This window comes from Rhinolophus sinicus, linkage group LG13 (assembly GCF_036562045.2).
Source record: "Rhinolophus sinicus isolate RSC01 linkage group LG13, ASM3656204v1, whole genome shotgun sequence".
Taxonomy (NCBI): domain Eukaryota; kingdom Metazoa; phylum Chordata; class Mammalia; order Chiroptera; family Rhinolophidae; genus Rhinolophus; species Rhinolophus sinicus.
This window is the reverse complement of record NC_133762.1, coordinates 42,998,133-43,011,643: the sequence shown is the minus strand read 5'-3', so window position 1 is coordinate 43,011,643 and position 13,511 is coordinate 42,998,133. Positions and strand designations below refer to the sequence as shown.

The window sequence follows — 13,511 nt, the reverse complement described above, 5'->3', positions numbered from 1 at the left end:
CCTGGCTGTGTCCGGGAAGACAGGTGGTACCCTAAGAAGTCCAGGAAGTCTGGCTGTGCCCAGGAGTACTGGTGGTGCCCTGAGAAACCCTGGCTGTGTCCGGGAAGACAGGTGGTACCCTAAGAAGTCCAGGAAGTCTGGCAGTGCCCAGGAGTACTGGTGGTGCCCTGAGAAACCCTGGCTGTGTCCGGGAAGACAGGTGGTACCCTAAGAAGTCCAGGAAGTCTGGCTGTGCCCAGAAGCACTGGTGGTGCCCTGAGAAACCCTGGCTGTGCACAGAGAGCCTGGCTGTGTCCAGGATATTGCATTCACCCCCAGGCTCCTCGCACAGGTCCCTCATGGAAGACGCTTGTCGCGTAGATTGTGAGGCGAGAGCCTGTAGGGGTGGAGTGTGGGGGCAGAGCCCCAAAAAAGCAGTTTCCAGGCTCTCGGCCTCACATAGAAAGGTGTTGGCTCAGGTAGTAAATGGCCAACTGTGATTGCATGGCCATCAGCTGTGGCTAGTTGGCCGTCAGCTGTAACCAGTGAGCCATTGGCCACAATATAACTGCTGTGGCTACGAGGAGGAAGAGAAGGAGAAAAAAGAATGGGGCTAGCAAGAAGATGGCGGCTGGGCTGGCGAGTGTGGATGGCGGTTTGCGGACAGTGTGGATCCAGCCTCCAGTGAGAGTATAGTGCCGCCAGAGAGAATATAGTGGTATGACTCCCCTACCTATGTCTCCGTGGGTGTTCCTTTTTGGCCTCACCATATCCTGCGTTCTTGTATGGGGAGCGGGAGCAGAGACCCCGCAGGCCTCCCCGCACGACAAATGGCGCAGCGAGCAGGGTCTCCTGCACGACACTGCTCCTCATGTCTCAGGAATTCTTATGTCTCCTGCCTTTTTGCTATAGGAAATGGAGTGATTTGGGAAGAATATGCAGGAGATTCACAGCTATTTTAAGGACTGTTATTTAAGAACACAGAAGCTATTGGTTAGAATTACAATTGAAGTAAAGAGGATATTGGTCAGAAGTGATCAGAATTACGGGAAAAGTATCTAGAAGTGGGACTGGTGTCCTGTATTAGAATATTAGGATTGTGGTGAAAACTCTTACACCTAAAATACCTTATTTTACTTATTAAACATTTGTGTGTGTGTGTGGCTTACTTGAAAGTAAAATTTCTTTGTATGTATATATGCACACACATATATTTGTATTTGTTTTAAAATAGAGATCATACAGGAGCTTTTTAAATCTGTTTTTTTTCTTAGCAATGTATCTTAGGCAAATGACTGTCATTAAATAGCCCTTTAATCATGGTTTTTAACAGCTCATTTGTGCTGAATCCATCATGTTTTATTTGACAAATCCTTCTATTGTTGGGCATTTAGCTTATGAACGTTTTTTTGCTGTGGTGAACATAATACAATAGTGAACAGCTTTGTACGGAAATCTATGTGCATTTTTCTCATTATTTTGTAGACCACATTTTTGGAAGGGTCATCATTTGCATTTTTAAGGCTTTGACACATACATAACATACATGCAGGATACTTACTGCATCCCAGTTAACACACTGGGAATTACGCTATATTGAAACTTTATTTTACCAGTTTGCATGAAGAATAGAATCGTTGTTCTGTTTTGCTTTTCTTTGATAACTAGTGAGTTTGAACACTTTTTAGTGAGATTTTGGTCATTTCATATTTTGTTTGGCTTATTCATTTCCTTTACCAATTTTTCTAGTTTTGTGTTTGTCTTTTTCCTAGTGATTTATAGTATCTTTTTACATTAAGGATATTGGCACTTTAATACATGTTACAAATATTTTCCCATTTTGTCTTGTAATTTTATGATGTATTCAAGAAGTAAGATTTATTTGTAGATCATTTGTCTTGGAGTTCAGTTTTCAAAATAAAAATCTCACTTTTCAAACTTTAAAGTTTCAAAGGAAACATTTTTCTAAAAGATGAACAAAAATCTATCAGAGGTTGATTTTGTAAAATTTTATTTTTTAATTTCAAATCTGTTTGTCTGCTAAAATATGCTTGAAGTAATCAGCCACCAACTTTGAATTAGTAACATTTGAACTTGAAGCTTTTTTAACCTCATGGCCCCAATACATGGGAGCTTTAAGTGAAATGGCCTGCAAGTTGGGTGTTCTTACTCTAAATAGCCAGAAAGGTGTCTTTCCAGGCTTTCCACTCAAGTTTTCAGCTTGGATAGATACTTGAGGTGTTTAGTGCTTTTCCCTTTGGGCACATATGATGTCTCTTTAGGGTTGATGGTACTCTTGTGCCGTAATTCTTACTTTTGCTCCAGTAGTATTCAAAAAATTAAGCTTGATGCAAAAGTCTCCACTTTTTGAGAATAGTCTTAAATGACTTTCTAATTATATCCTTTATGCTTTTTCCAAAAGATGGGCTTCCTTTTGTGTTCCAGGCTTCTGGAAACACTTGTCCTAACTAGATTTTAGGGCTCATTAGTCTTGTTACACACCTTGAGGTTGTGGACAGGAACTTAATGTGTGTGGCACACAGCAGGGAGTAGGCACTAAGTACCTTTTATGCATTTCCTGGCAGTATTTTCCTCTCCAGATTATAATGAGAAATGTGTCCGGTCTGGATTCTGGTTCTCTGGTTGCCTCCAACTGGGTGCAGCCTCCAACTGGGTAGAGTCTCTGCTTTCTCTCTGTGCCCCCACTGTCCTCACAGGGTAGGGCTGTGGTATTTCTAAACCCTTTGTGTTCTTTCTCCCGTCCACCTTTACTTACCTTCGTCTTCACACAGAGGTGCTGGGTCAGATGCTGGGACACTGTCTGGGAGAAGCAGCCTGTCTGGAACTCCAGCATGTCCATTTCCACATCTTCCCTGGTTCCGAGTTCAAAGTTATGACATCCAGTCTCTAATTTGATTATTATCTAATCATGAGCGCTCATAGAAATTTTGGAAAGGTTTCAGGAAGTTTTGGATAAGAGTACATAAAATAGGTTTCTCAGTTTAGTTGAACCAAATATTGCTTGTTCACACATGCTGAGGTACAGTTTATTAAGGGAGAAATGAATCCGTTTTTTGTTAGCACGGTTTGACTTCTTACCACTGACTAATTGCCACTGGGTGGTATTTTTAACTTGGTCATTTTGCCAGGACTATAAATCAAGTATTACTCCTTAGATCTTCCGGTAATTAGGAAGAGCACTTTCGTTGAATTAAATGTTTGTTATCCTATTTGTAATAATGGGATTAAATATATTAAGTGAAGGAAAGCCATTGTTAATTTTTTTTTTAATTATTGGGGAATTTGGGGGAACAGTGTGTTTCTCCAGGACCCATCAGCTCCAAGTCGTTGTCCTTCAGTCTAGTTGTGGAGGGCGCAGCTCAGCTCCATGTCCAGTTGCTGTTTTCAATCTTTAGTTGCAGGGGGCACAGCCCACCATCCCAAGTGGGAATTGAACTGGCAACCTTGTTGTTAAGAGCTCACGCTCTAACCGACTGAGCCATCCGGCTGCCCTTCCGGTGGCTCAGCGGCAGCTCGTTGTGGAGGGCGCAGCTCACTGGCCCATGTGGGAATGAAACCAGCAACCTTGGTGTTATGAGCACTGCGCTCCAACCAACTGAGCCAACTGGCCGCCCTGGATATGTATTTTTAAAGGGACGGCTGTTAAACGTTTTTAAATGATTTTGACCAGAACCATCTAGCTAAAAATGATGGTGAATATTTCTCTGATCTTGAATTGGGAGGGACTTCGAAGCACAAAAGTGATAGAAGAAATTATGATTTGACTTAAGAGAGATTTTAAAAATCCTTTATTTCAAATGGTATAAACAGAATGGAAAAAGTAGTCATTTGCTTTTTCTGGAGGAAAATGTTTGCAATACGACCAAGTGTTAATGTCCTTAATTTCCAAGGAGCTCTTATAAATGAATAAGAAAAAAACGAAACCTACTGAAAAAATGGACAAAAGACACTTGCATTTCATAAGAGAACTATAGACACATGGATCAAAGAAATCGAGATTGAAACCAGATGTCATTCTTTGCTTGTCAAATTTGCAGAAGTTGAAAAAAAAGAAATCTAGGAATGGCAAGTAAGGTTAACATACAGTTTTTTTCTCTTGGGTTTTCTGTTTGTCAGTTTTCCCAGAAGGAATTGGGAAGGTTTCCCATTTCTCACCAGAAATGTTAGGGAATAACTGGCCTGTGAATTTGTCTGAACCTGGCACCTTTTTAAAGCATAGTTCTTTGCTTTTGTGACTTTCTCTATTCACATGTTGCTTTTGTTCAGGTTTTAAAAAAAAAAATAAAAAAAAATTGCCCAGTTCATCAAGATTTTCAGGTGCATACATGTGTTTCTTTTGCAAGTCCTTTAAAAAGAACGAACTAGGGAGCCTTTGAGAGTTTGCTTCCCAGCATGTCATCAGCTTGGCTCAAATAATTTCTCAAAAATTCTCTACAGGTTTGGATGTTCTTACGTCGACAGTACGTTGTGAGACTAAATTAGAAAACCAGTATATCTGGTATATATGTCAATATAAACAATAGGAATGAATGGATATATAAATGAACAAACCCTTGGAAAAAGTACGAACTAAATGTAAAAGCGTGGTGAGTACATTGCGTTTTGTGTTTGCGCCGTGTTTTCGGAAGATGTTCTTTGTGATATTCAGTCAGCAAGTATCATTTTAATTTTCATTGTAAAGGTTTTTGTTTTTAAAATCAGGAGTAGGTGTTTGTCAGCCTTTTGGACATCTGCTGAATTGATATAATGATTTGGCTGCTCAGAGTTTCTGGCCTGTGGGTGGTTTGGCCCTGGGGTAACATCCTTCCTATTTCTGAATCCCTTTGTAAGGAAATGGTAAAACACAAAGAAGACAATTCCGTATTATTTCCCCCAAATTTCTTAGTGACTGTTTATTCTCTATGCAGTCAAATTCTGGGAGCCACAGCCTATAGTACTTCTGCAAACTCCAATTAAACAGCCAGAGGCACTGTGAACAGTTTCTTGTAAGTTGGGACTGGCCTTTCTGGGGGAAAGTCAGGTGGTGTGTCATTGTGCTCCAGTGACTGAGTGTCCTCTGACTTGCTTACCCCCGGGGGGCCTGGGCTTTTTGATCTCTGCTCTGTAGCCTTGTGTGCAAAGGGCAGGTTTTCATGTTTCCAGAGTGTGATGGAACGTCTGAAGGGGAGGGGTGCTCCCCTGGTGCTGATAGAAGTTCAAGGATGCTCACTGATAACTCAGGCTTGTTTTTGCTGTGTGACTCCAGCTTAACTCTTTTCTTAAAAGTACATTTGTGTTTTTCCAGTATTAGAACTTCTGACCCAGTTCTGTGGTTTGATCTGCAGTAGTTGTTAAATGGAGTAGAAAGCCAGTCCTTCCAGACACTCAACTTACCAATCCGCTTAAAAAAATACTTTCCCAAAATAAATCTTCATGGGGGTCTATGACTTTTGTCCTTTCAGATTTTTTTTTATGATTTGTAGCTAAAATGACATTTTGTTAATTTGCAGCTTTGCTGTTATGGAACCTTTTTCTTTTTTTTAAATAAAATTAATATTTTTTGGCTCTTTAAGGGATTTACAAAAAAAGCATATGCATAGTGGAAAGTAGTTCTAACTTGGCAAGATTGTATAAAGCAGATTTTGAAAGTCACACCACCCGTGATGCCCTCTGCCCTTCAAGGCAGATTGATGTTTATCCTTTCTAGCCCTTTCCTGTGTCCACAAATATATACTATATAATTATACCTTTAATGAAAATGGGATTATACTATACATATTGTGCAACTTGTGTTTTTGAAAGAATAATATATATGATTAGATTTTATTTAACTGAAAATAAGCTGTTCTTTTGTTCCTTTTTTTTTCATGTTCTTAGCATTATTCCTCCTCTTGACTAATTTTCACTGATGGATGTTGCCTTTGTGCCTCCCTCTGACTCTGTAAATTTTTAATAAACAGCTTAAAAGGAATTGATGTTATAAAGATTTTATTTTGGGAATTAATCTTTTTTTTTTTAATTTTTTGCCTTGCATGAAAAACAGGTTTTAGGAAGAAACATAATTTTTCCATTCATATTCTAATTACTTAAAATGAGTAGTAATCTTTTTTCGTCCCAAACAGCAAAACACCAATGTTTAGTTTGTGAAATTAAAAGAATACACTGGAGGCTCATTGAAGGCTTGACTGGTACAAGTCTGATGGCATTTGCGTATTTACCTACCCCCCGGGCCATTGCTGAATGGTGATGCAAGTAACTTGCCCAGAACAAATAGCAGAATAGAAAGATTCACAGCATAAGTATTTTCTAATGAGAAACATGTTGGTGTTTGGCTAAATTGTTATCACCTTGTGTGTTTTTCTTTATAATAGAGGGCCAGGCTTCCGACTGGTGCCAGGCTGGCTGTTGCAGAGACAGCCTCCGGAGTCAGGCTCTGAGTTTTTGTTTTTTACTTTTTTAAATTGTGAAATGTATGCATAGGTGCAAGAGTTTGTAAAATATGTTAATTGAATAAACAATAAAATGAACATATGTACCTATTGATAACCCAGCTTACACAGAGTGTGACCCAGCTTTTTTGGAAGCACCCCCTTGCCCCAATGTATTAATACATTTGTAAGAAGCTTTAAAAGAAGGTGATTTTTGAGTAATTAAATCTTTGCTTTCTCCACAAATACAGTACCTTCAGTTTATTCTAGCAGTGGCATTGGAGGCAATGTAGTTATAATTGAAGGCAGGACTCTGCTGTCATAGTCCTGATGGGCTCTGGACCCTGTACTGTCACATCTCTGACAAGCTCCGGGACCTTGACCAGGAGGCCTCACCGCTCTTGGTTTTCTTACTTGTATTGTGTGAGCCCAGTGGGTCCCAAGGGTTGTGGTAAAGATAAAATGAGGCACATGTGAAGCAGAGCACAGTACCTGGCACATAGAACTAAAGAAATCTTTAACATTGTTTTTTTTTTTTAAAGATTTTATTGGGAAGGGGAACAGGACTTTATTGGGGAACAGTGTGTACTTCCAGGACTTTTTCCAAGTCAGGTTGTTGTCCTTTCAATCTTAGTTGTGGAGGGTGCTGTTCAGCTTCAGTTGTTGTCTTTCGGTCTTAGTTGTGGAGGGCACAGCTCAGCTCCAGGTCCAGTTGCCGTTGCTAGTTTCAGGGGGTGCAGCCCACCATCCCTTGTGGGAGTCGAGGAATCCAACTGGCAACCTTGTGGTTGAGAGGACGTGCTCCAACCAACTGAGCCATCTGGGCGCTCAGCAGCAGCTCAGCTCAAGGTGCCATGTTCAATCTTAGTTGCAGGGGGTGGAGCCCACCATCCCTTGTGGGACTCGAGGAATTGAACTGGCAGCCTTGTGGTTGAGAGCCCACTGGCCCATGTGGGAATCAAACCGGCAGCCTTTGGAATTAGGAGCATGGAGCTCTAACCGCCTGAGCCACCGGGCCGGCCCAACATTTTTTTAAATGAAGGCTCTGTGCTGAGAAATATGGAATTTTAAAATTGTCAAGGAAGAAAGCCCAACTGAGTGCAAAATTGCTTTTTCTAGGTGTTCTAAAACTAACATCTTCCAAAATCTTTTGTCCAAATGGAGAGTTGATTTTTAAGGGGACCAGAGGTGCAGTCTGTGATCCTGCCCGGGGATAGGCTTGGACCTTGGAGATGTGCCTTAAGAGCGAGAAGTAATAGAACAAGTTCTAGGGTTGGGCATGGAGGAGTGAGAAGTGGATGCCATTCCTGCGGCATGCCTCCTGCTGGGTTTATTATCCCTCTTTATTTTTACTTACCATTTGTTTCTCTCTCGCTAGGTCTTGACTCGGCTAACAGGGACTGTCTGTGCGATTTCAAGCTTGGACCTCGGCAGCACAAGAAAATGGAGTTCAGCGGTGTATAACGGAAAGCATATGGACAGGCCCACGTCCCTGCATTTAGGTGCGTCTGAAACACAGTCTTTCTCGTTCTGTGTTTCATGATCGAGTTGTGCTGACAGCTTGTAGCCTTGTAGTGTTTGAATTCATTTGTGCTTGACTTCACCCTTTGCACATGTCAGCCACGGTCTAAATGCAATCCTGGGAATAATTGTTAGGGTAACGCTAATGATAAGGTAATGGACTTCTTTAGGCCACATTCCACACAGATTAAACTAGAAAATAAACAGGCACAGTCTTGCCACTCATACTAATTACAAGGTAGGAGGTAAATATTTTCATTTTACGTGCTTTTGACTTTTTAATCAGCAAACACTTGAGTGTGTCCTGCTATTGGTACTCCTAGTGAGGGTCACAGGTTGGAGCCCTGGGTGGAAAGAGATGTAAGACCTGTTCTCACTCTTTTTCAGGTATTCTGCAATTTAAGTAGGGAGACTAAGTACATAGGTATACGTTACTAAGGAGCATTTCTCCCCCCTCCCTTTCCTCCTTCCTGCTCCCTCATCCCAAAGCTCAGTGGACGTTTTGGTTATTTTAAATGTTTTGCTGTTGTAAACAATACTGCAGTGAACTTTCTTGTACATATTTCAGGGAGAATGCCCATAAGTAAATTCCTGGCAGTGAAGTTATTGGACATAGGGCATAAGATTGTTCAGTTTTTAAATTTTGATAGATATTGATAAATTGTCCTGCAGAGAAGCTGTAGGAATTTGCATTCCTACCGATAAACACTTTCTCAAACACTTTGTCTTGTCAAAACTAAATTTATTCAGCATAGTGGATGTAAAACGTTATGTCAATGGTATTTTTATTTATTTACTTTTAATTTACATATAATAAAAGTCACCATTTAGGTGTATAGCTATAAGAACTTTCACAAGTGCTTAGAGGGGATCATTTCTTTCAAAAAAATAATTTACTTTCATTTTCTTTTTTTTTCTTTTCTTAAAATTTTTATTGGGGAATATTGGGGAACAGTGTGTTTTTCCAGAACCCATCAGCTCCAAGTCAAGTTGTTTTTTTCAATCTAGTTGTGGAGGGCGCAGCCCACAGTGTCCCACGTGAAGATCGAACTGGCAACCTGGGTGTTACGAGCACTGTGCTCTAACCAATTGAGCCAACCGGCCGCCCCAATTTCATTTTCTAATGAAGTGTATGCTTGCTATTTGAAAAAATAAATGGAGCTTGGGAAATTCCAAAGTTTAGGAAGAAGAAAATATTCTGGATCCTACCACCTAATGATACCCTGTGAATGTTTTTGTGTATTTCACTTTTTTTGTTTTCTGAAGTCTTGAGAAAAGCCTTTCTTTTCTCAAGCTATCATCATCAAAGTGTATGTGTTATATTCTTAGAAGTAATATTTATTTATTAACGATGAGGGAGGTAATGAGGGGAAGACAGTTCTGTCTAGGGATACCCAAAAAATAAGTGGTCTCCCAACTCTCAGAGTTTTAGTTACTACCTTTATATTTCAATTCACAAATCTCTTTTCTCTGCTCTGTTCTTTCACAGAGCTTGTCTCTCACATCTCTGGTGGTCTTTGGTGGGTATGTGTCAAACATACATGCCAAGACCAGCTTAGATTCAGCATGTCCAGACCTTGGTCATTATTTGCCTCATTAAGCTCATTTCCCTACTTATTTCTGAAGGGTACACCCTTGTTCTTTTCTTTTTTTTGCTTTATTTAATTTAATTTATTTTTTTAAGTGTTTTTCCAGGACCCATCAGCTCCAAGTGAAGTAGGTGTTTCAATCTAGTTGTGGAGGGCGCAGCTCCCAATGGCCCATGTGGGGATCGAATCGGCAATCTTGTTGTTAAGAGCACCGTGCTCTACCCAACTGAGCTAATCGGCTGCCCCCTCTTGTTCTTTTCTTAGAGGTCATCCTTGACACCAAGTCTTTGATTTGCTTTCTTTTGATGTCGTTCCTTTTGTCCATCCCCTTTTTTCTTTGTCACTTCCATTGTCCAGTTGCCAAGCTCCTTATACTTGGATTAAAACAGTATCTTCCTGATCTTCCATCTTGATATTGTCCAGCAGTGGCTCTTGGCTCTTTCTGTTCTCATCACTTGCCCAGAAACTCATGTTTCCTAAAGTCGTGTTGCATTTACATTGGACTTTTGAGGGTCCTTCGACCCTGCGACGGGTTACTTACTCTGCCTCCCATGGTGTGCTCTGGACTCCATGGTGGCCTCCCACTCAGGATTCTCCATCCTTGGAGGCTGACCCTGGATCCCACTTCCCAAAAGTCGTTTCTGACCATTTCAAGTCCTGTTGAGTTCCTGTTTCTCTGAGCTGCCATGCACAGTTCGGTAATTGTTGTGTTTCTGTAATTCACTAATTGTCCCAGTTGGTCCACTTAGATGGTAAGTTGCTTCACGTGTACTCCATTTCTACCTCAGCGCTCAGACTATTGTGGCTGTGCAGGAAACTGGCCGAATGATTGGTTTATTCCATTTTCTTTGACATTATCACTACAGAGCCCCAAATATTAAGCTCTTCCTAAACAGAAAAGAGAAGGCTTGCTAGTTACTACCTTTTATCTTTGTTATCAGGAGTATGTAAGTGATAGTTCACAGCACTCACGGCTTTGCCCGTTTCCTGGAGCCTGCAGACCAGGTGCCTGATTCAGGCTCATTTTAGAAGTGGATCCACAAATGCAGAGGGACTTGGGTATAAGCTGGACCAAAAACTTTGAGCAGTGGGGAGAAATTTCTATTTTATTGGCAGCGGATTTCCGAGAGGCTGTCTTGTTATTCTTGTGTTTTTGGTTTATAGACTGTGCTGTTGACGTCATTGTCCCACTTTCTCATTACTAAACATGTTATATAAAAATGCTGTGTTGTTTATAGTTGGATCAGTAGCAACAAGAGAATTAAATATTTACAGGAAAAATTGGGTAGTTTCAAAACGCTATGTAAACACTGATGATTGCAGAGCTTATATAAGAAGGTAAAGAAGAGTTGTTGTGTAACGATTACTATGAAAGTAATTCCAAGCATATTAGAATAACTCCAGCCTTTTCAGTTGGATATGTTATACAATCAACATGTTAGTGTTGGATTAAGACCAGATGTTTATAAATTGTCTAAGTGGTTTGCTGACTTTCTGTTTGGTATGGTGAAATCTCATCGATAAGTCTGTCCTATTCTTTCTGAGGGTAATTCTTTTTAAGTACAGGTATTACTTTTTTTAGGTTTGCCATGCAGAACGGAACCTGCAATTCAATAGTTAAAAAGCCCCTCTGGATTTGAGTAGTAGTTACCCTTGGATGGACCCTGTGTTTGATTAAGATTTCTCGTTGCTGGTTCCGAGCTTCCAGCAAAGAGCCTCAGCTCCCTTTATGACCTTTCAGCTTGTGCTTGTTGTTAGCACGTGGATTTCTGCTTTGGCCTTTCTCACATCTGGCTCCCTCCCTCCTCCTCCAAGTGCTGGGAGTGTGAGAAATTAGGTTGTGGCACCTGCTCCCCTCCATCAGCGTGCAGGCTGCAGAGCCAATTGTGTAGCAGAGTAAGACAGGGTTTGTTTTGATGCTTGGACTAAGATACAGGGCCGTGTATGTGTGTTAGCGAACTCAAAGTATCAGAACACATTCTTTGGATGGGGTCTGATCATGATGACCATGGTTGTGTACTCTGAAATAGAATTTACTTTTCTCTTTTCCTGGTATCCACTATTTTTAGACCAGCGCTGTCCAATACAATCATAATGGGAGTCACACATGTACTTTTTTAGTAGCTATATTAAATAAGGTAGAACGAAGCAGGTAAAATTAATTTTTAGTAATGTATTTTATAATCTAATGGATAAAAAAATCACTTCAAGTAATCAATATAAAAGTATTAATGAGCTATATTACTTTTTTTCCCCATAGTAACTCTTTTTGAAGTCTGTGTATTTTACACTTATAGCACATCTCAATTGGACTGACCCCGTTTCAAGTGCTCAATAAGTTACATGGGGCTGGTGGCTCAGCTCAAGGCCTGCATTTGCTTTATCTATGGCTGAGCAGTGTGTTCTCAGCTTGTAAGCTTTTGGATTTTGGGTATTCCATAATGTAAGTCACTTTCATTCATAGGTACTCATAGTTGAATGATGCTTCTATCAGTTTGCCTTTCTCATTGCCTCAAATTGAGGTTTCTCATTGCCTGGAAATGCTTCTGAACTATTTCAACAAGTAAATCGATAGGCAGTGTTTCTAGATGTTAATTCATTCATTCCCTGGCTTGAGAAGAAAACAAATTCTTCTTAACATATTTTACATGTATGTGTGTATCTATATATGTATATACACATACACATACATAATTTTTTTTTAAGTAATTTTCTCTTTTACCCAAGAATCACAAATATTTTGTAGCTTGTAATTGTCGACATGTTCAAGTTTATGGTCCAATGACTATTTCTCATTTCTGTTAAAATAAAGAATGGATGACCTAGGAAAATGTGAAGTACGGTACCATTGTCAGATAAAAGTGGCCTTTGGAAGAGTTGAGACTAAAAGGATACAAGGAAACACAGGAAAACCAGGAATCCTTGAACACAGGTTTGTAGAACATTAAGAATGCCTACCTTCTGACCACAACTTTGGTATCCTTAGTTACTCAGGTGTGGCAGCAAGGCCTCAGAAATAAGGGACTTAAACATCTAGTTACAGGCAAACGCTGACTCACCCTGCTGCTGTTTTGGGGAGCACATTGACTGCATCAATAAAGTATGAGTCTTCAGTGCCATATATTCTAATTTGTCTTGCCTGCATATTTATTTCAGTATTGTCCTTAGGCAGTGACTCTTTAGGTTTAAAGATTAAAATGATATACACACATTGTAGAAAAATAAGAGCAAAAAGCCATTTACAATCCTATCATCTGGAGATGATCACCATTTTGGTGTTTTTCCTTCATTTTGTGTGTGTGCGTGTGTGTGTACACACATACTATAATGGGATTATCGTGTGCTTTGTAACCTACCTTTTCCTCCACTTAATGGTACACTCAGTACATTTTCATGTCAGTGAGTACTTCTATTACCAATTTTAATCCCCACAATATTCTCTTATAAGCATGTACCTACCATTTAGCCAACCAGTTTTCTGTTTTTAGACATTAATCCAGTTTGGGATTATTCTAGGCACTACTTTAGCGTACATTCTCAGAGTGAAAAATGTGAGCCTATTTTAATTATATTTTTTTATAATAAATTCCTTAAAGGTAGAATTGTTGGATCAAAGGCTATATGTATTTTTTAACTTTTGATTGGTGGTGTTAAATGACCAATCATGCTCCCATTCATAGTATATACAAGTGCTGTCCTGCTAAAGGAATTTAAAAGAAATTATTCAGTAGTCTTATGATTTGTTGAGTGAATTGTAGATGATACATTAGAATTTTATTTAGGCCCTTGGATTTGTCACATTTTTTACAAGAGAGCTTATACATGATTATATTTCCATCAGCAAGACAGTGAGAATCACATTAAAATAAAAAAGGAATCTTGACAATATTAAGAATTTTTACAGCCAGACAGACTGCTTTTAAGTGTCTGTGGCTCAGGTGTCTTGAAGCCAGTATGCCTGAGACCCTGTCTTTCTGACCTGGTAGCTCACTGG

At 39.9% G+C, this 13,511-nt stretch overlaps 1 protein-coding gene across 3 annotated transcripts in view; it reads left to right on the top strand.

The window, feature by feature from the left end:
- Positions 1-13,511, top strand: part of SLC23A2 (solute carrier family 23 member 2) — a 116,075-nt gene that overhangs the window by 14,277 nt on the left and 88,287 nt on the right. For all 3 annotated transcript variants that reach the window (XM_074317751.1, XM_074317754.1, XM_074317750.1), the window contains exon 2: positions 7,786-7,909. The gene's annotated coding sequence lies outside the window, so the exon portion shown is untranslated. The remainder of the gene's footprint in view (positions 1-7,785; positions 7,910-13,511) is intronic.